The sequence below is a fragment of the Ixodes scapularis genome, unplaced genomic scaffold, assembly GCF_016920785.2.
Source record: "Ixodes scapularis isolate PalLabHiFi unplaced genomic scaffold, ASM1692078v2 PGA_scaffold0__279_contigs__length_252992795, whole genome shotgun sequence".
Taxonomy (NCBI): Eukaryota; Metazoa; Arthropoda; class Arachnida; order Ixodida; family Ixodidae; genus Ixodes; species Ixodes scapularis.
This window is the reverse complement of record NW_024609835.1, coordinates 196,712,987-196,733,012: the sequence shown is the minus strand read 5'-3', so window position 1 is coordinate 196,733,012 and position 20,026 is coordinate 196,712,987. Positions and strand designations below refer to the sequence as shown.

General features: G+C 46.4%; 1 pseudogene; it reads left to right on the top strand.

Annotated features, from left to right (window-relative positions):
- LOC121047214 overlaps window positions 1-8,538 on the top strand; it is a 56,866-nt pseudogene extending 48,328 nt beyond the window's left edge.
- The last annotated feature ends 11,488 nt before the right edge of the window (window positions 8,539-20,026 follow it).

Below are 20,026 nucleotides of genomic sequence, written 5' to 3'. Positions count from 1 at the left end.
AGTTTACCAGTGAACAATACGGTGGAGGGAGGCAATCAAACTTCCCCCCCCTCCCCCTCCCCTTTCCGCCTCCACCCGCCGGCTGGCCGGCTGGCCGGCTGGCTGGCCGGCCGGCCGCCCGCACGCCCGCCGCCGCCGCCGGCGCCGCCGTCCCCCCCCCATCTCCCAAAAAGTTCCGCCGCTATTGATGGACCTGGACCGAGTACACAGCCTATTTGTGAACGAAGCAAAACAGCCTCGCATAGCACCATTCGCGCACAATTAGTAATACTGGTGAAAGCAAGCGATCTAGACAATAACAAGCATTTTGAACGGAAAAAAGAATAATCTAGCCCTAACGGGCAAAGAAAGGAACTTACTTTGAAACGACCGTGCCATGATCTTGGCTGTTGAGCAGATTCGACGTAGTTCCACGGCTCACAGTCGCTTCCTTCTTTTTCGGACACACTTGAAACTAAGTTAAACTCCACGCATCACGACTAATCGGTAAATTGACCTCAAGACAGAGACGTGAAACACATACGGCCATCACGTCCGGCAAAACAAGGCTGCGGATTGGATTGGATCGCGTTCGTTGGCTATTATGTTTGTCTAACGACTTTACGGAATCTATGTGCGCGTATCTTCAAGACGCTTGCAATAAAACGATCAGCAAAGCGCATTAAAAACTATTAAAAGACACAGTAATAATAAATCATTGAGTATGCAAAAATTGCCACAATATTAGAAATACGTCCTGAACACGTAACAAAAAATTACATACGAAACTAACCGTACAATGTATTCAAACGAACTCAGCAGACATATAAACTACTAAAAACAACGCGTTTTCGATTTGGCGATTTGGTCTTGGTGGTTAACGCGCGATGCGGGTGATCGTATGGTCGCTGGTTCGAATCCCGGGAGCGCGAAGTTTTTTATTGTTTTTTTTACTACGTTTTTTATTTCTTTTTAATATTTTTTTTTAATGTTTTTTGCAGTTGCCGGCCCCTTACTTTAGGGTAAAAATCACGCAAAATGTGGAAATCAAAAGTGCGAGCCCAAATTTAAATTGATGCAATGCACAAGCCGTGGTCCTCTTGTTTTGCCGGGATAATTCGCTCCCTCCGTGCTAATTTCTGGGTCAGTGTAGTAGGCAAACAGCGCAAGTCCTTTCAACGAAGTAAAGAAGGTAATAATAATGGGAATATTGAGAGCAAAATGAGAAAATGAGTAAGTGGTCAAACTGCCACAGTGATGCAGCCGAAGTTTGTCTGAAGGTGGTCAACTTTACCCACTGTTAAAACAGAAATACCGCTATTTTAAGACAGTTATTTAGCTGAGCTCACAGCGCGGTACGTATTAAGCACATCTCTTATTTTTCTGACTTACGGAAAGTAGTACTTAATTTTCTTCTGGTACATCAGTGATATTTCCCTCGCCTGCCGCCTGATTGTACTTATCGAGGTTGCGCTCCGCAGTTTTACTTTTTTATTAGGCCTAGACATGTTTTTATTCCTGAGATCCAAGAACAGTGCGGATAATTAAACTAGCTTTCAGAGACGGCATCGTTCGGTATTAGAACATTTATGTTTCGCAGCGTCAAGGGGTCACATTCACGACCCGGCAGTGTAAACATCCACAACGCCTTTATCGTGCTAAAAAAAAAAAAAATGTTTTTATATTTGTTTTTTTTTTGTTTTTGGTGCGGTATGCCGTATATAACATAAGCTACCGGGGGACAGATCGTCTGGCTATGTCGAAATTTGAAATATTTCTGTTAGATGATCGTAACTACCACAGAAAACAGCCGATTCTTGACTGAAATAGCATATTTTCACACTCAATTAAAATCAACAATAACACGATCTCAGGAGAGTTGTGTATCTCTCGTAGCGTCATAAGCAATACACACATCTCTTTCTTGTCCAGATTCTGCAATGCAATGCAAATTATAGTTTTTGTAACTCAAAGCGCGTGCTCAATCATGCCACGTGTTTGTTAATTGTGGTTGTTGCTCTTCATTCGGATTCTCCGCTATACCGTTTTTATTTTAATTTTCTTATCAGAGCCAAATACGTGCGTATACCACCGACCTCAAGTATAGTGCATCAAATTAAACTAGCTTCCTGAAAAGGTATCGTTCGGCGTTGTGAAATTTATTCTTCATGGCGTCGGTGGTCAGATTCTCGAATCCTGAACTGCAAATGTTCCTCGCCGCATTGTTTTTTTCTCGCGTTTTCGCAATAAAACACGTCAGCCTTGCCATGCTGGGATCAAATACACCAGCGTCGGCAGTTATTTGCAAAGGATTGATCTATGCGAATATTTCCACTCGCTATTCATGAATTGCCACAGTTCGTCAGAATCTGAATGACTTGACTGCATAGTAAAAACGGCAAAAAAAAAAAAAAAAAAGATAAAACGATGTCGGTTAGTAAACGGAACTTCCATGGCGGGGCTCGCCAGCCTAAACAGCAAAGCGCCGATGCCGGCCAGTCGCTGAACTTCCGTGTAAATACTGGCCATCAGAGACAGCAAAGTGCCGATGCCGGCCAGTTACTGAACTTCCATGTAAATACCGGCCATCAAAGACAGCAAAATACCAATGCCGGCCAGTTACTGGAACCTCCATGGAAAGACTGGCCAGCAAAGACAGCAAAAACCCGATGCCGGCCAGTCACTGTAACTTCTTCGGCTGAACTGGCCAGTGAGCAAGACGAAACCCCGACGCCGGCCGGGGCCGGTAGCTCACCGGCGCCAATGGCCGGGCGCCGCCATCCTGTTACCAGGACCGGCCGGCGTAGTCCCGATACCGGCCGACGCGGTGTGCTACCTGGGAAGGACCACTTAGACATGTTTTTCACTGCCAAAACACACAAAAAAGAGTGCCGTTCCGAGTGGTAGTGACTGAAAAAGGATCGTGCCAAGGGGTGTTGTCTCGCTATCTAATGAAACATCTGTCTAACCTCAAACTAAATGATCCATTCCTGATCCCTAACTCTGAAGTGGTCATACATCACCTACAACTGAATGATGCAACGGTACGATACGGATTTTCACTTGATGTGGAGGAACTTTTTTACTCAATCCCACACAACAAGCTGTTTACAGCTGTAAACGAATGTATTGAGGCCAACGGGAATACGAAGTTTCAAAATGAAAGTGGAATACAGGTAGAATCTTTCCTAGAACTTTTACGGTTCTACCTAACCGCCACCGTGGTAACGTACAAAGGTACGTCTTACCTACAAAGGAAAGGCATATGTATCGGGTCCTGTGTGGCACCAGTCCTCTGCGACATCTTCCTTTTAAAATGTGATCGGGCCATCGATAATGCACTCACCAAAGGGCAAGTCTCACGCATTTTCAGATACGTGGATGATTATCTAGTGCTTCTTTCAATGAGACCCATGGAAAATGAAGCTCAAACAATCCACACCATCAAATCCACTTTCTGGAGCGAAGGGCAAGGGCTCAATTTCACCCATGAGACTCCAACGAATTTAAGCCTTCAATTTTTAGATCTTCATCTGATGTTCAAAGACAGGCATACTTGGTGGAAATACTCGCCAAGAACCAAAAAAGGCCTGCTTCAGTACGACTCAGCTCACTCCAAAATCATCAAGAGAGGAATTGTCAAAAGCACAATGAGTGCAGCCTTAAAAAAGTCGTGCACACATTCCGCGGCTGAGAGTTTTCAAGCTCAAGTGCAGCGCCTCAAGACCCGAGTTCGATTTTGTTTGAAGTCGCCGAATCATTACTCAGCAACAGTGGACAACGAGTGCGCACACGAGAGAAGAACCAACGACCAGTAGTGCTGCCATACATTCATCAGATTACACACAACTTAAAAAAGATTGCTTCGAAATATCAAGTCCAAGTGGCACTCTCTGCACCAGATAAACTTAGGCGGTTGTGTCCGAGAATTAACCATCTCCAACCACAGCAAGCTGAGTGCAAAGTAAGACACCAGCAACAATACGTCGACTGCCAACGAGGAGTGGTGTACGAAATACCTTTCACCTGCGGCAAAATATATGTGGGACAAACAGGCCGATGCATCAATGAACGCTTGCGAGAACATGCCTTAGCCTTGAGATCGTCACCAGCCGGCCATCTTGCAATACACGCAAAGGGACTGTATGTGCTCAGCATTGTTTAGCCAAACCAAAATCCTAAGAAGTTTTAGGTCCAAAAGAACACGAGAGTTGTATGAAGCTCAAACAATCGTGTCTCGCGGGGCGGTGTGCGTCAGTGCCCCATCGATCGCCTTATCACCTAAGGAACTTTACTACCTCAATCATATGACTTGACTAGAAGTATTCAGCCTGCAACCTCGGGTTCCTTTTTGGTCTCAAACTTCATCTTTTTTATCATCTACGATTACCGATCTTGCACCTCTGCAATTTTCTCCTTTGTTTCAAAATTATTGCTTCCTTCTTTCTTTCTCTCTTATTTCTTGCGTTTTTTTTTTCACTCACAAATGTCATCAGCAACTCACCTTTTTCATACATTTCATTTTAAAATTTTTATGTATAACAACTTTGAGGGTGTACGTTTCTTTCTTTTAAGCAACAGCATCAGTAACTTCTTGCTTCTTTCTTCTCCTCCTTTATAGACTGTATTAAATGTCAGTTGTCAGTTTAGCGCCCTTCCTGTCTATCTCGCCCTTTCTTCCGTGTTGTTTTGCGCTATTTTACTAATGACATATTTGCTACCTTGACACTTTTGCCTAATATTGTCCAGCTGTTAAATCCTAACGTTTTTAATCTTTACTACTAGTCTTCACGTGTACTCTTTTCTAAAATGTCTAGTATCTGAATATAAATTATTGTTCTACTTCATAAATAAAAGTATTCACAACGATTTCAAAATGTCTGAAGGTAGAAGGCTCTGCAAATTCAACGTTCGAATAAAAGCAATTCGCAAGTGTATTGTTTTCCAATTTAAGTAAACTTTTCCTCACCACATCGCCGTATTTTCCCATTAAAAATACATGTTGCATTATTTTTTATCGTCAAAAGTACTGCGCTCTGAAATGTACCTTCCAGACTAAGATGTTTGGCGCAGTCCGCCGCCTTAATTCTCCTTAAATGTTTAAAAAAAATTCTCGTAATATTTTTTTTTTATTTGTGCTCGATGCGTTTAGACAGCGCGGCAGCTGTGCTGCTAATTCGACGGTATGACGATAACGATCGATTGACATTGCGCCGCTCGTGCGTCAAACGGTGATCTGATAATGATATGACGTTGCGTTCATTGAGCGTCGATACGTTGTTGATGAATTAATGATTTCAAGGTCGTGTTGTGTTTTTCAACCCAATTTAGCAAGGATACTTAACTAGTGCACAGGTCACGTGACGTCAACTATTCCTCTAAGTTTAGCGGGAAAACTTAATGGAGTTAAATCACGTGACGTCTATTTTTACGCTAAATTTAGCGCGGAAACTGACGTCGTTTGCGCTCACGCCATTACGAAATCGGGGAACTAACAGCTTTCGCTGCAAAAAAAAAAGGAAAGAAAGAAACGTTCTCGCGATATTTTTTTTATTTTTTTTTATTTTTGTTAAATTTGAATTTCAGATATCTGACACTACTCACTAAGTGCACCTATTCAGAGTGCACGTTCGGTTGCTTTTATTCAGGTTGTGCTATCAGAACGCCGATCTCTTATTGGCTGATGGAAAGAATAAAAAGTAGTGGAGACACCTCTAGGCATCTAGCATTGAGGTCTACCCACTATCTTTTCAATCAGAGCCAAACAGAGCTCGGCGTGGTTCTTACGTCACCGCGACTCCTTCGCAAGCAGAAGACGACTTGGTCCCCGCATAGACTCCCGTCCGGAGTTTGAAGCATCAACTTGCATGCATCGTGTGATAAGCCGGACTCTGCGCTTGTTCCATAGGTCGATGCTGGGTACGCGCGCCAATGTGTTAGAAAGAGTGAAGTGTTAATTGTCGGTTCCACTAAAATGCTGAGGTCGGTTCCTACCACTAGACCGCAAACGGAGTTGTCGTGTTCGCTTCTTCTTGGGAATTTGTGTGTCAGTTTTCGCTGTACCGAGCAGCGACCAATGGAACAAGCGCGAAGGCGGGATCTTCACAGGAGGATGCATGTCAACTGCGTCCGGGAATATCTAGGTGCACTCAACAAATGTGTTTATTACGTCAGCTATTTAATATTTGCAATTGTACACACATTTAAGATATATATACAGGGTGTTTTTTTTTAAGCTTAACACGTTTGTTTAAAAAAAAACGTGAAAGTTACACATATGTCGCTTGCTGAGGTGAGTTATGCGGCCGGGGGGACATATTATAGGGGGCCAATTGCAATGGCCGGTCGTCCAATTAATTAAAATTCGTTAATTAACTTTTTAATAAATGAAAATAGACATATCGTTCCAATTAGAAACTTGCTCAGCGTCATCGAAAACAACTAAATCATTCATTTTCAGAAAGACTTTGGGCGGGTGAGAAGCGTAGTAGTGCACTAAAGTTACCGCTCGTGGAGCAAGTATAAGGCTGGGGCTAGATAAGAGACGGAAAAATCGCGCGGTGGCCTTATCGCAACCGCTAGCTTTGTACCTGCTCCACGAGTGGTAACTTTAGTGCACTAATACTCTTCTCACTCGCTCAAAGTCTTTCTGAAAATGACTGATTTAGTGTTTTTCGATGACGCTGAGCAAGTTTCTAATTGAAACCGTATGTCTATTTTAAAATATTAAAAAGGTTAATTAACGAAGTTTAATTAATTAATCGACCAATCGTTACGATTAGCCCCTTATGATATGTCCCCTGGCCGCATAACTGACCTCCACAAGCGGTATAAGTGTAACTCTCACGGCTTTTTTTAAACAAGCATGTTAAGCTTAAATAAAAACAAAAAACTATATATATATATATATATATATATATATATATATATATATTACGATAACTTCTTATAAATCCTAGGAGTAATTAATTAAGTACCGAGCGGTGTTGGTAAGGTTTAATTTCACAAACAAAAGAATAAGTACATAGAAGGCAGCACCGAACTTGGCATGTTTTGTGCTCCTCGTAGCACCAAACATTACATGCTCTGTGCTTTGTATTATTTTTTTGCTATTTCGTGCGTGAAAAAGAGGAGTAAAGACGCAAACCTCTACAGAAATGTCGGTTTGGAAGGTACATTTGGACGCGCAGTATATTTGGTGAGGCGTAATATTGCTACCTTTTTTAATGGGAAATCACGGCCATGTGGTGTAGAATATTTTGCTTTAATATGAAAAAAAGATATATATGGATTTCTTTTTTAATTTCACGCTAAATTTGCTGGGCTTTTTATTTTGAGACAAGTTTGAAGTGCTGTGAATGGTTTCATTTACAAACGAGAGCAGCAATTTATATCTGGGTGATAGATACTTTGGATACGAATATACGACAAGAGAATGAATAGTAAAGCTCGAAAACGTTACGAGATGTTCCACAGGCATAAGCAGCAATATTAAATGGGCGATGCAGCGATTTTTGTACATTACGCAAATTGCGCTTAGAACGGATTTCTGACGTTAATGACCTGTGATACACACCGTTCGGTTTTCAGAACACGCAATCGAAGTCGACACAACACGCAATCGAAGTCGAAAAAAAAAATTATAGAAAACGAGCAGCGTGCACCCTCTCAACTGGCAGCCAGATCAAGTGGTCGCGTGATCTTGAGCCGATTATATGCCGCCAGTGTTTATCGTAGCCACGAGCTGGGGTTGGCAAGGCGCAGGGCACGCGCTGAGTTCCAGATATTGCTATGGTTCGGCTATTGCCGTCAGTGCAGCCATTGGGCATGGGCAATGAACCGAAAGCTTCTCGAGCAATATTGATCATAACGAGTCCAAATCGAGTGCCCCCACAATGCTCGGGTCTAGTCTATGAGCCGCATTCAGATATCGTCACTGGAGGATACTGCGATCCCCCAGTTTCCTCATCAAGTTTTGCGAAGGAGAGATTGGACGAAAATGTTCGCTTTTCTCCTTAAAATTACACGGTAACAAATGATTTTTTTTTTGCAAGAGGCGTTGCGTGCGAGTATCTTTTGGTTCCACTAGTGCCAGTAAGCTCGTGGAAAGTGAAATACATTTTAATTCAATATCGTTGCATCGCCCCTTTAAGGAAAAAATCAAAGTAGACATATGTGTGTTTCGAAGCGCTTTACTTTAGAGAGGGACAAACGAATACAACAGGTATTCAATGGCAAAACATGGCGATGTCGCGTGAAATGCTTCACCTAAATTAAAGTGAAAATAATTGTATTTATATATTTCATTTGCACAACAAAGACGCACACTTTAACCCAAACACACATCGCCATTGGAAGGGGCTCTAGTACCATCCTGTGTTGTTGCTGTTCCCAGGAAACCCTCTGCACTGCGACTGCCGGATCCGGTTCCTGCTGGAACACGGTGACGGCTGGACTTTCGCTCGCTGTGCATCACCGGCGGCGGTCAATGGCTACTACCTGAAGAACTTGTCCGCAGAACAGTTGACTTGCGCCAATGACTCCAAAGTCATCAGCTGATCATTTTTATCCACTCTTAACTGGTTTCCACAAACTGTGCTTGGAGATTTATGTTTGTCCTTTGTCCCTCTTGTTACCCTTCTCCAGGGATTAGTTCGTCATTCCACAAGCCCTCGTTTCCAGTGGCTATCTAAAACCGAATATCATGTCAGGTTTTATGGGGAGTCGGATGACAAGGATAAATTGTTTTAACCTTGAAGCGGCACGTTTTTTTTTATTGGTATAAGCTTAGATTTTAATGATTCGTGTCTAGGATACAAATAAATACACTTAAGAACCAGTCATTTGTAAGGGGTCGCTGGTCGGTTTCCCGCGTTCCCCTTCCAATATACCGAGTGTTTCCTTATGCACAGTTTCGAGGTATTAGTTGAGATGCTCTCAGTTATTTTTGTTTCACTCTGGTTCTTATGCAAACAGAGATAGTAAGCAGCTCTATGTGAAATGTCTGGTCCAGTGCTCGACAAAGTTTGCACAAAAAAGCGACTGCCCATTTTTTTCTTTTACAACTGAAAAAGTTAGATTACAGGCAGGTAGAAGGTTTGCAAATACGGGTCTTCAGATTATAATAGGTTTATTTTCCAACAAAAAGTACACTGTTGGTGGGCGCTTTAGAAAAAAAAGCTGTTGATATAGCTTGACTAGTCCTAAGCCCCCAGAACTTCAGCATCAACAAGCAGCGTGCATGGAAAAATAGGAAATACAATGAGAGCACTAAACACAAGAACAAGATTGAACATTCGGCAGTGAGATACATGAAACTAAAGAGAATGAGCAGACACTAAAGCAAAACATCACTTGCATACATTGTTCAAGGCACTTCATGAAACGGATCCAGGTAAAGCGTACAATGTGTTCTTGATTCGATTAAGTAGTAGTAAAGGTGTACCAGTTTGCACAGATGGTAAACAAACCGTTGCTAGGGGCGTTGCCCGTTGCTAGGGGCGTTCCTACGTGGGCGGGGCCTGATCCGACCAATCACAGCGCAGGAGGGCGGGGCCAAACTCAGTCCAACCAATCACAGCGCAGTAGGGCGGGGCCCTTTCCCTCTCTCCCATCCCAGTGACCAATCGGAGCTCATCGAGGTCCCGCCCTCTGGTGACGTACGCGGCACGTGCCTCGTACGTAATACCAGGAGTTAACGGCTCCTGGTATTACGCACGTGCCTCTTGGTATTACGCACACGCCTACTGGTATTAAGCACGTGCCTCCTGGTATTACGCACGTGCCTCCTGGTATTACGCACGTGCACGTGATGTTAACCACGTGGTGGTTGGAGTTGTGTCCGACAGAGGGCGTTCACGTGATGTCATCAGGGTTGGTGTTGCATCCGACATAGGGCGCTGCGCTGCGGTCACATGATGGTCACGTGGGATGTCACCAGCATGGCTCCCATCACGTGATTCTAACCACGTGATCTCACACAGGGTTCGAGTTGCGTCCGACAGAGGGCGCTGCGCCGCGGTCAGATGATGCTCACGTGACATTATTCGAATCGCTGCGCGGTAAATGCCCCTTTTATTCAATAAAAAAGGCTCCGCGGCCGACTGGGACTCGACCGCTCTACCTTCGTCTCAGAGGTCCAACACTCCACCCCCTGAGCTACGAGCACATTGCTTCCTAGAGGGCTTAACTCTTCGTAGTTGTCCGTGTGTGCAATTCAGATCACTCCGCTAACTATTTTCTCCCTAAACATTGACAATATGCATTTTAATTTAGACTCGAAAGTTATCCTAGAATCATTTGCCAGTGTCATCCAGGAACATGGAATTTGTGACTTCCAGAATTCCTCCGGCGTCTCGGCCTCTTGCTTTGTTGTCTTACAGTCCTTTACCTACAGTCGACCTTCGTCAAATACGAGGGGAAGAATTTAAGGTAGAAAAAGAGGCGTTTGTATTGGTTCCTGTATAGATCCCATTCTGAGCGAAGTTTATCTTTCGTTTGTGGACCGAACTATAAAAGCTCAGCTGGATAACACCTCAGTTGGTTGCCAGGTCTCCATATTTGTTGATGATTACACTGTCATTCACCCAAAATCTGAATCGCTCGAGGGAATCATGGATGCTTTCACGTCTAACTCGTCTGGACTCAGTTTTACCAAAGAGGATCCTTCACATGAGATCCTACAGTACTTAGACCTTTGCCTCCACCTTTTCTCTTCGGGTTTATGCTGGTCCTTGCAGCAGAGGACAAAAAAAATCCCGTGCTTTCTTTCTCTACCAATCATTCTAAATCAGTTCAACACGGTATCGTAAAAACCCTCTATTCGTCGTCCTTTTGAAAGTCATGCCCACACTTTTTGGAAAGAAGTTTTCATTTTCAGCATCTTAGGCTTGTCAACGCGGGGTATCCGGAGAACCTTTTGCGGAACATCTTGAAGAAGTTCATTCCTGGCGTTACTCGTCCTTGTGTAGCAACCAAGAACAGAAGGCCGGAACGATTTGCCGTCACCCCGTACACGCACAATTCATCGCTTGATGGCTCGTAGATCCCGTTTCAAGACAAATGTTGTTTTTTCTTGCAAAATGCGGCTTAAGCAGCTCTGTCAACGAGTGAACAATCAGGAAAAACCGCGGGGGTGCAATGTTAAGCACATTCACAAGTTCGTTCCGTGTGAGGAGGAAAACGTTTAGTCCATTCCTTTGTCTTGCAGGAGACAGTATATTGGGCAGACAGGAAGATGCATTAACCGCAGGCTCAGAGAGCATAATTTAGAGGTTTCCCGTTCGTCAGCTGATTCCTTTCACCCCATAGTCGTTCATGACCGCACATGCACTGACTGTGTTCCCTGCTTCAGGAACACAAAGGTTCTTAGAGGGCATCATAACAGATTTGGTAGGAAAATTAGCGAGAAATGTCGCGCGCGCGATAGAGTTGACGCCATCTACCAAGCTGGCGCTAAAATTAGGAAGACATTTCGCGTGATAATGGTAAAAGTTCACTCCAGCCAAGGGATTCAGGTGCGCGCCATCTACAAACGCAATCGACAACCCACAAAAATCGGACTTGAATTGCGCGCGCGCGAAAATACGAGTGAGCACGCCTTAGCGACACGAGCAATTTAACTTATCAGCAAAAGATGTCACAAGGTCACACCCACACCGCCAGATGTCACTCATGCCCTAACAATGAAGACGCTTAGCACCAAAATCTCGCGCCATCTATGAATGGAGGTGACAACTCGTACGCCTAAATCCCAGATGTAAACTGTGTTCGCGCAAAATCGAGAAGAGGAAATGCTATCTTCATCTCATTGAAGTTTAAAATATTCTTCTACCAGTTCAAAGTTTTAACGCTAAGTGTCGGATACACCACAATTGGCTGGGACTGCGCAAAATTTCACGCGGTGGGCCCGAAATTTCATCAGGGCCACTTCAGAGTTTTACACGCTGGGGCCAGCCCCCCAAATATGGCAGTGCAACTTCAAAACTTTACGCTGTTTCTCAGCTTAGCACGGTTCGTGAGCTTCGAATTTTTTACCGTCACCCCTCAAAATTAAGTGGATATAGCTGACCAGGTGTGCTAAGGACCCGTCATGTGACGCCCAAATTTAGCGGGTCGTAGCTTTTAACACTAGATGTGAGCAATTTTAGCGATGAGCACTTCAAAGTCCTAACACTAAACGACTCCTATCCCAAAATACACTGGGATCCAGCACGGTCTGTGAGCTTTCAAAAGTTTACGCTGAGACCCAATATTTCGCAGGGTCACTTGAATGCTTTACGCTGGACCAAGAGGTAGCACGGTCTGTGAACTTCAATGTGTTACCGTCACCCTAGCCAAAATTTATCGATATCCAGCTGGTGCTAAGAAAATCTTCAGAGGACGCTCGAATTCAGCGGGTCGAAGCTTTTACCACCAGATGTCAGCGATTTTAGGGATGAGCACTTCAAAGTTATAACGCTAGATGGTGTCTATTCAAAACAAATCACTGGGTCCAGCGCAGTCTGTGAGCTTCAAGACTGGCCCAAAATTACGCAGGTCCACTTCGAAGCTTTACGCTGAACCAAGATTTCACACGGACCGCCAGCTTCAAAGTTTTACCGTGACCTCTGTTATATTCATCACGTTCTTTATTGCTACGGAACGGGCAGGACCGGTATGGCGCCCAGATCAGTTCCTAGTGCTCGCTGCCTCGCGCTTGCCCTTGCTCGAGAGCATGGCTCGCGCTGCCCGGTTTGTGTGGGCGACAGCTTGGTTGCTAGGTACGCAACACATCTTCCCCCTTAGATGGAGTGTCCATATCTTGAAGGTGGGCGCCTAGCCCGAGAGCTGGTGCGCCGATCAACTTGGACGGGAACATCCGGTGCAGCTCCTTCTGGAGACTGTACTGGTAGAAGCGGAGGCAGCTCTTCAGCAGCAACGGTTGGATGCTGTGCCGGTAGTCTTGCAGGCGGCTCCTCAGCAGCAACAGTCGGAGTGGCAGGACTGGCCTCAGCTGCTGCTGCTGTGAACCACGGTGCTGGCGGCATCGTTTCGCATAAGCCTCTTGCCAAGAGACTATGGGGCCCGGATGTTGGAGGCGTAACTCCAGATAGTCGTCTTCGAATGTGGTCGACGTGTCTGCGGTTTTCTCCAAACGGCGTTTGGAGAAGCCAAGATCGAAGACCGAGCTGCTTGAGTAGTGTTCCTTCTAGCCACCTCGGTTTTCCGCGAAAATTGATAGCAAACACAGGTTGCCCTTCAACAAAGCGGCGTGAAGGGGTCGTCACCTCTCTTCCTTCCTCGCTTTCTCCTTTGTTGCATGTTTCTGGTTCTGGTGTAACTCGGCTTATGTTTGATGCCAGTTCACGGCCGAACATTAGCAACGCGGGTGTTTTCCCGGTGGAGGATGTGACAGTGGTGTGCTGCTTGTAGAGGAATCTTGCCAGTCTCACTAACAAGCTGCCGACTTTGTCTTTTTGAAGTGCTTGCTTCAATTCAAAGACCATCCGCTCCGCCTGGCCGTTGGTAGCCGGATGATATGGTGCGCTTGTCACAGGCTCCACACTGTTTCGTTGGTAGAAATCGAGTACCTCCCTTGACACAAACACGCTCCCATTGTCCGACACCACCTTCCGTGGCAATCCGAATGTCGCGAAGATAGCACGCAGTTCTCTAATAACAGCTGTGGACGTGGCTGAGGTCATCGCTCTCACCTCCAGCCATTTTGTGTATGAGTCCACAACTACGAGGAACATGTGTCCTTCCATCGGGCCGGCAAAATCAAGGTGTATGGTGTGCCATGGTTGAGATGCATGTTCCCAGTTTGGCAGAGCGGCTCTCATCGGAATACGCCTGGATTCCTGGCAGATTCGGCATGCTTCGACTGCATGTTCAATGTCCTTATCGATAGCTGGCCACCATAAGTAGCTCCTGGCTGACGTCTTCATCGAAACGATGCCCTTGTGTCCAGCATGGAGCAAATCCATTGCTTCGGTACGTGCCTGTGTGGGAATGACCACCCTCGAGCCCCAAATAACGCATCCTCGTTGAGTGGACAGCTCTGTCACTTTCTTCTTGTAGGGAGCAAACTCTTCACCCCTGAGGCGGTCAAGCGTTCCTTGTTGCAACGCCTTGAAGATATGAGACAAGGTGGTGTCTTGAAGTGTCATTTCTGCGATTCTTTTCGCCGTGAGCGGCGAAACCGGCAGCGCCTCGATCATCAGCACGTCTCCGGGCGGGCAGGGTTCGTCCTCCCTATCATGTAAGGGAAGGCGACTTAACGCGTCGGCGTTCTGGTGTCTCCTTCCCGGCCGATACACTAGCTCATAGTCGTAGGCAGCCAGCTTGACACACCATCGCATCATGCGTGGAGACAGCACTTGAGGTACTGGCTTCTGTGGTCCCAGGATGCCGAGGAGTGGTTGATGATCCGTGGCGATGATTATGTGTCGTCCGGCAATGTACTGATGAAAATGGATTGCCCCGTATATAATGGCGAGGCCCTCCTTATCCAGCTGCGAGTAGTTCCTCTCAGCGTCTCCCAAAGTCCTTGAAGCAAACGCTATTGGAGCTTCTCGCCCTGCGCTGTCAAGCTGTGCCAAAACGGCACCAACACCGTACGGTGAGGCATCACAGGAGAGTAGAAGAGGTCTAGACTCATCATAATGGACCAAGGTGGTCCGCTGCAAGATGAGTTCCTTGAGCTTTCTGAATGCTGTCTTGTGAGGAGCCTCCCAGCTCCACGGCCTGTTCTTCTCTAGAAGGGTATACAGGTCTTTCGCTACTGTTGCTCGGTTTTCCAGAAACCTGTCATAGAAGGCGAGCATCCCGAGAAAAGACTGTAGCGTCGTCTTTGAAGTCGGTTCTGGCAGATCACGAATCGCCTTCAACTTGTCATCCGTTGGATGGATGCCTGCTGAGTTGATCTTGAAACCGAGGAAGGTTACTTCCGGGACTCCAAAGAAACATTTTTTTCTGTTGGCACGAAGACCAATATTTTCAAGTCTTGAGAGAACGATGCCTAGTCGATGATTGTGCTCCTCCTGTGTGGACCCAGCGACGATGATATCATCCAGGTATGCACTGATACCTGATATCCCCGCAAGGGTCGTGTCCATGCACCTTTGGAATATTGCTGGAGCGGCGGAAACACCGAAAGGCAGTCGGTTGACACGATAAAGCCCCTTGACTGTGTTAATAGTCAGAGTCTTGGCTGTATCGTCAGTGACCTTGAGCTGTTGATATGCTTGTGTCAGGTCTATTGTTGAAAAAATTCTTCCGCCGCGTAGTTTCGCCAAGACCTCTGTGACAGTCGGCAACGGGTAAGATGCTGCTTGGGCTACAGCGTTCACAGTGCTGCGGTAATCGCCACAGAGTCGAATACTACCGTCTTTTTTGCGCACGACGACGACCGGAGTGGCCCATTCCGAATGTTGAGCGGGCTCAATCACCTCCTGATCCGTTAGACGTTGTAGTTCAGCTTCAACGGCTGGCCGGAGTGCGAATGGCACCGTTCGTGATTTTAGGAACTTAGGTTGTGCTCCTTCGTGCAACTCTAGTGTAACCGCTGGTCCCTTGAAGCCATTTAGGTTGCCATCAAACACTGCTGAGTGACGTTCAAGTATGACTACCAGGCTCTGTTCGTGAAGTACTTGGTGAATGCCGCTGAGGCTAATGCCTAGCGGGGCGAACCAATTACGACCAAGGAGGTTGCATCCTGGGCCGCTCATTATCAATAGAGGAAGTTTTTCACTGCGCTGCTTGAAGCGCACGCTGACATTAATTGTCCCCAGCGGCTGCAACCCTTCTCCTGACCATGTTCGCAGCGCGATGCTGGCGGGGTGAAGCGGTGGCAGATCACGGGGCCATGATTCCCGATACGTGTCTTCATTGATGATAGAATAGGCTGCCCCTGAATCCACCTCGAATAGCAGTGGCACGCCTTGTACGTCCAACAATACCATATGTTTCTGGGGTGCTCTACTCACCCCTGTCATTGCATTTAGGTCATGCAAAATGCTGTCTTCCGTAATCGCGACATCGCGTGGCTCTTCTGAGGAGTCAAAAACGTGCAATCGTCTAGTTGCCTTTGATAAGCTGTTGCTGTTTTTCTTCTTGAAGCAGGCTTTTTCAACGTGACCGACTTTCTTGCAAAACCTGCACCTCGAGGTGCGTGACTCGCACGTTTCGGGATTGTGGAGTTCTTCGCAGCGGTAACAGGGTGTGCGCTGCTCTGGTGGAGCTGTTTGTGCGCGCGCGGTCTTGTTGACTTCGCTGAAGTCAGCTTTGATTTTCTTTTGATAGTCTTTCGCGTTTTCCGCCCGCACAGCGATATCGAATGCCTTGATGAACGTGAGGTCTTGTTCGGCAAACAACCTTTGTTGCAGATTGTCGTCTTGCAGTCCGCAGACAAAACGATCACGTAGCATTACGTCGATGGGTAGCATCGTTGATCTCAGATCGGGCCGAACGGTAGGAGTTGCAGTCGCACTCACCTCTGTGGATTCCGACGTTGGAACCCTAGGAGGCTGGGCCGGTAACGTGCCGAAGTTGCAATCTGCCGCGAGAGCTTTTAACGCTGCTACGTAGGCGGCTACTGTTTCGTGCGGCAGTTGGTCCCGGCGCTGACACTTGCAGCGACTGAACAGCTCCGACGGGCGGGGATCGTAGTGGGCACGCAGCAGACTGACGATTTCTTCGAATGAGTGGTCGCTCGGTGTCCCCGGTGCCACTAATGCCTTGACGGTTTCGAATGTGTTCGGTCCACATAGCGTCAGCAAGATAGCGCGCTTCTTGCCGCCGTCGGCGATACCGTTGGCTTGGAAGTAGAATTCCAGTCGCTCTGCCCAAGACGACCATCCCTTGCCGGAGAATTCCTCCACGGAGCCGTGAGTCGCCATGCTTCCCTGGCTTTACCGTCGTAGAGTCCGTGCCGTTTCCTCGTCGCCAATTGTTATATTCATCACGTTCTTTATTGCTACGGAACGGGCAGGACCGGTATGGCGCCCAGATCAGTTCCTAGTTCTCGCTGCCTCGCGCTTGCCCTTGCTCGAGAGCATGGCTCGCGCTGCCCGGTTTGTGTGGGCGACAGCTTGGTTGCTAGGTACGCAACAACCTCACCCCCAATTTAGCGACACCCAGCTGGTGCTAATTGGCTCCTTCACATGACGCCCAAAATTTATAGCGGGTCGAAGCTTTTACCACCAGATGGCACCCAATTTTGACGAGGACCACTTAGCACAATGAACACTAGATGGCGCCTATTCCCAAAATTCGCTGGGTCTTTCCAAAGTTTTAAGAGCTTGCCCCCAAATTTTAACAGGGTCACTTTAAAGCTTTACGCAGGATCAACATCAATCACGGTCCGCGAGCTTCAAAATTTTACATTCTCCCCAACTTAGCCTGACCCATCTGCTGCTGTTTGGGACCGTCACATGACGCCGAAATTCAGCTGGTCGAAGACCCCATTTGCAATATCTAAGGGGGCGCCACGAGGCTATGAATTCGCGAGCGTCGTTTGAATCGCGCGCGCATGAAATCACGTGATAGGAAGACGAGCAACGTCACACGACCATGGACACATGACATGCGGCAATGACGCATCCTGTTTTTTACCCGTATTACAAAAGCCAAGTGCCAGGAAAACACGTGATCTGATTTCCACACACGCGGACAAATACGAAGAGTTAAGCCCTCTAGGAAGCAATGTGCTTCTAGCTCAGGGGGTAGAGTGTCGGGCTCCTGTGCACAAGGTCGATCCCCAGCCGCCGCAGAGCCCTTTTTAGCGAATAAAAGTCGTTTACCGCGCAGCGATTCATATAATGTCACGTGACCATCATGTGACCGCGGCGCAGTGCCCTCTGTCGGATTCAACACGAACCCTGTGTGACATCACGTGAGCTCCCTCTGTCGGACGCAACTCAAACCCAGGGGAAAACACGGACCCTGTGAGGACATCATGTGAGCGTCCTCTGTCGAACGCAACTCGAACCCGGGGAAAATCACGTGGTTAATATCACGTGATGGGAGCCGTGGTGACGAACCAAGACGATCAACGTCACACGACCATTGACACATGACCTGCGGTAACGACGCATCCTATTTTTTAACCGCATCACAAAAGTCAAGTAGCGCGCGGGAAATCACGTAATCTGAAATTGCACACACGGACAACTATGAAGAGTTAAGCGGTATCGGAAGCAATGTGCTCGTAGCTCAGGGGGTAGAGCGGTCTAGTCCCAGTCGGCCGCGGAGCCTTTTTTTATCGAATAAAAGGGGCATTTACCGCGCACCGATTCGAATAATGTCACGTGACCATCATGTGACCGCGGTGCAGCGCTCTCTATCGAATGAAACACGAACCCTGTGTGACATCACGTGAGCGCCCTCTGTCGGACGCAATTCGAACCCGGGGAAAATCTCGTGGTTAACATCCCGTGCATGTGCGTAATACCAGGAGGAACATGCGTAATACCAGGAGGCACGTGCGTAATATTAGGTGTTGTTAACCCCTGGTATTACGTACGAGGCACGTGCCGCGTACGCCAACAGAGGGCGGGACCTCGATGAGCTCCAGTTGGTCACTTGGATGGGAGAGAAAGAAAGGGCCCCGCCCTACTGCGCTGTGATTGGTTGGATTGAGTTTGGCCCCGCCCTCCTGCGCTTGGTTGTTCGGATCAGGCCCCGCCCACGTAGGAACGCCCTAGCAACGGGCAACGCCCCTAGCAACGGTTTGTTTACCATCTGTGTAAACTGGTACACCTTTACTACTACTTAATCGAATCAAGAACATATTGTACGCTTTACCTGGATCCGTTTCATGAAGTACGTCGCTACACTCCATAGAGGGAAGTTGTCGTCTAAAGTCATCCAGGCTATCTGGCGTTCTATTCTGAAACTTTACTGACGTCGGTTTATTCTCTTTTATTTATGTTTATCTTTACACACAAAACTATACCTAAGCGGTCGCTTATGTCAGTGATTAATATGCCAGATTTAGTTTGTGACGCCGCAAAGCTGGTAATGAAAAAAACAAGTAGTGTGGAAGATTCAGTAGAGATCCTAACGAACTGAAGAAAAGATCCTAGGTAAGCAAAACTCAAGAAAAGATTCTAGGTAAGCAAAACAAGCCGAAATATTACCAGCCGGCGGAGAATAACAAACTGCGATAACACTATAGCGGTCCAAATCGAGTTTGATGCTTATGTACGCAGTAAGTAAAATAAGAAAATAAACCGGCGATATTGCGTTAGCTCTAACTGTGTCACGCCGTGTATATCAGGTCTATATTTATTAACACATCTACCGAGTTGAAGTAATTTCTTTGTCACAACCTAAACAAATAAAATCTTCTCCATCACAGTCTGTTCTTAGGCGAACGTCTCTGGTCAAGATGGAATAATACGAAGTGTTTTGAAACGGGCTGTGTGCTCGCTCTGTTTTATTAGAATATTATAAATTATCTCCGGTATAAACAGTGTGATCTACAGACATTGCTTGAAAGTTGACCACGCCTCTCGAGGGTGTGGTTTGCCGCAATATAATTTTTTCACTGGTACCAATTGACCTTGCAATGCCTACGGTCCAACTTTGCTGCACTTGAATCAACACTCTTTTACCTACAGCATGCCTTCTGCCAACTCTGGTTTTATTTATTGGTTGGTTTTATTGTGCGTAGATCAAAGGTAAATACATTAGAAATATTACAGAAGGAGGTCCCAGAGTCAGAGACTGGAAAGGGACCTCCTGTTAATGGTAGCAATAATAAAACAAATTTACAGCAGTCAGAATAGAAAATAAATTATGACATGAATAAGTGAAACACAGAACTAATTGCAGCAATATTAAATAAATAAAATAACAGTAAGTTAAACACTAATAATAATTATAAACTTATAAATAAAATAACACTGAATAAACAGAGCAATCTTATAACAGTTGGAATTGCAAATCAATTTGGAAGTTCAATCGCCGAATCAGGGGGACTCAACAATGAACCAGACTGAGGACATCACTCCAGCGGCCCTAATCTGGACACTTTGCAAGAGACTCGGCGAGAAATCTTGTG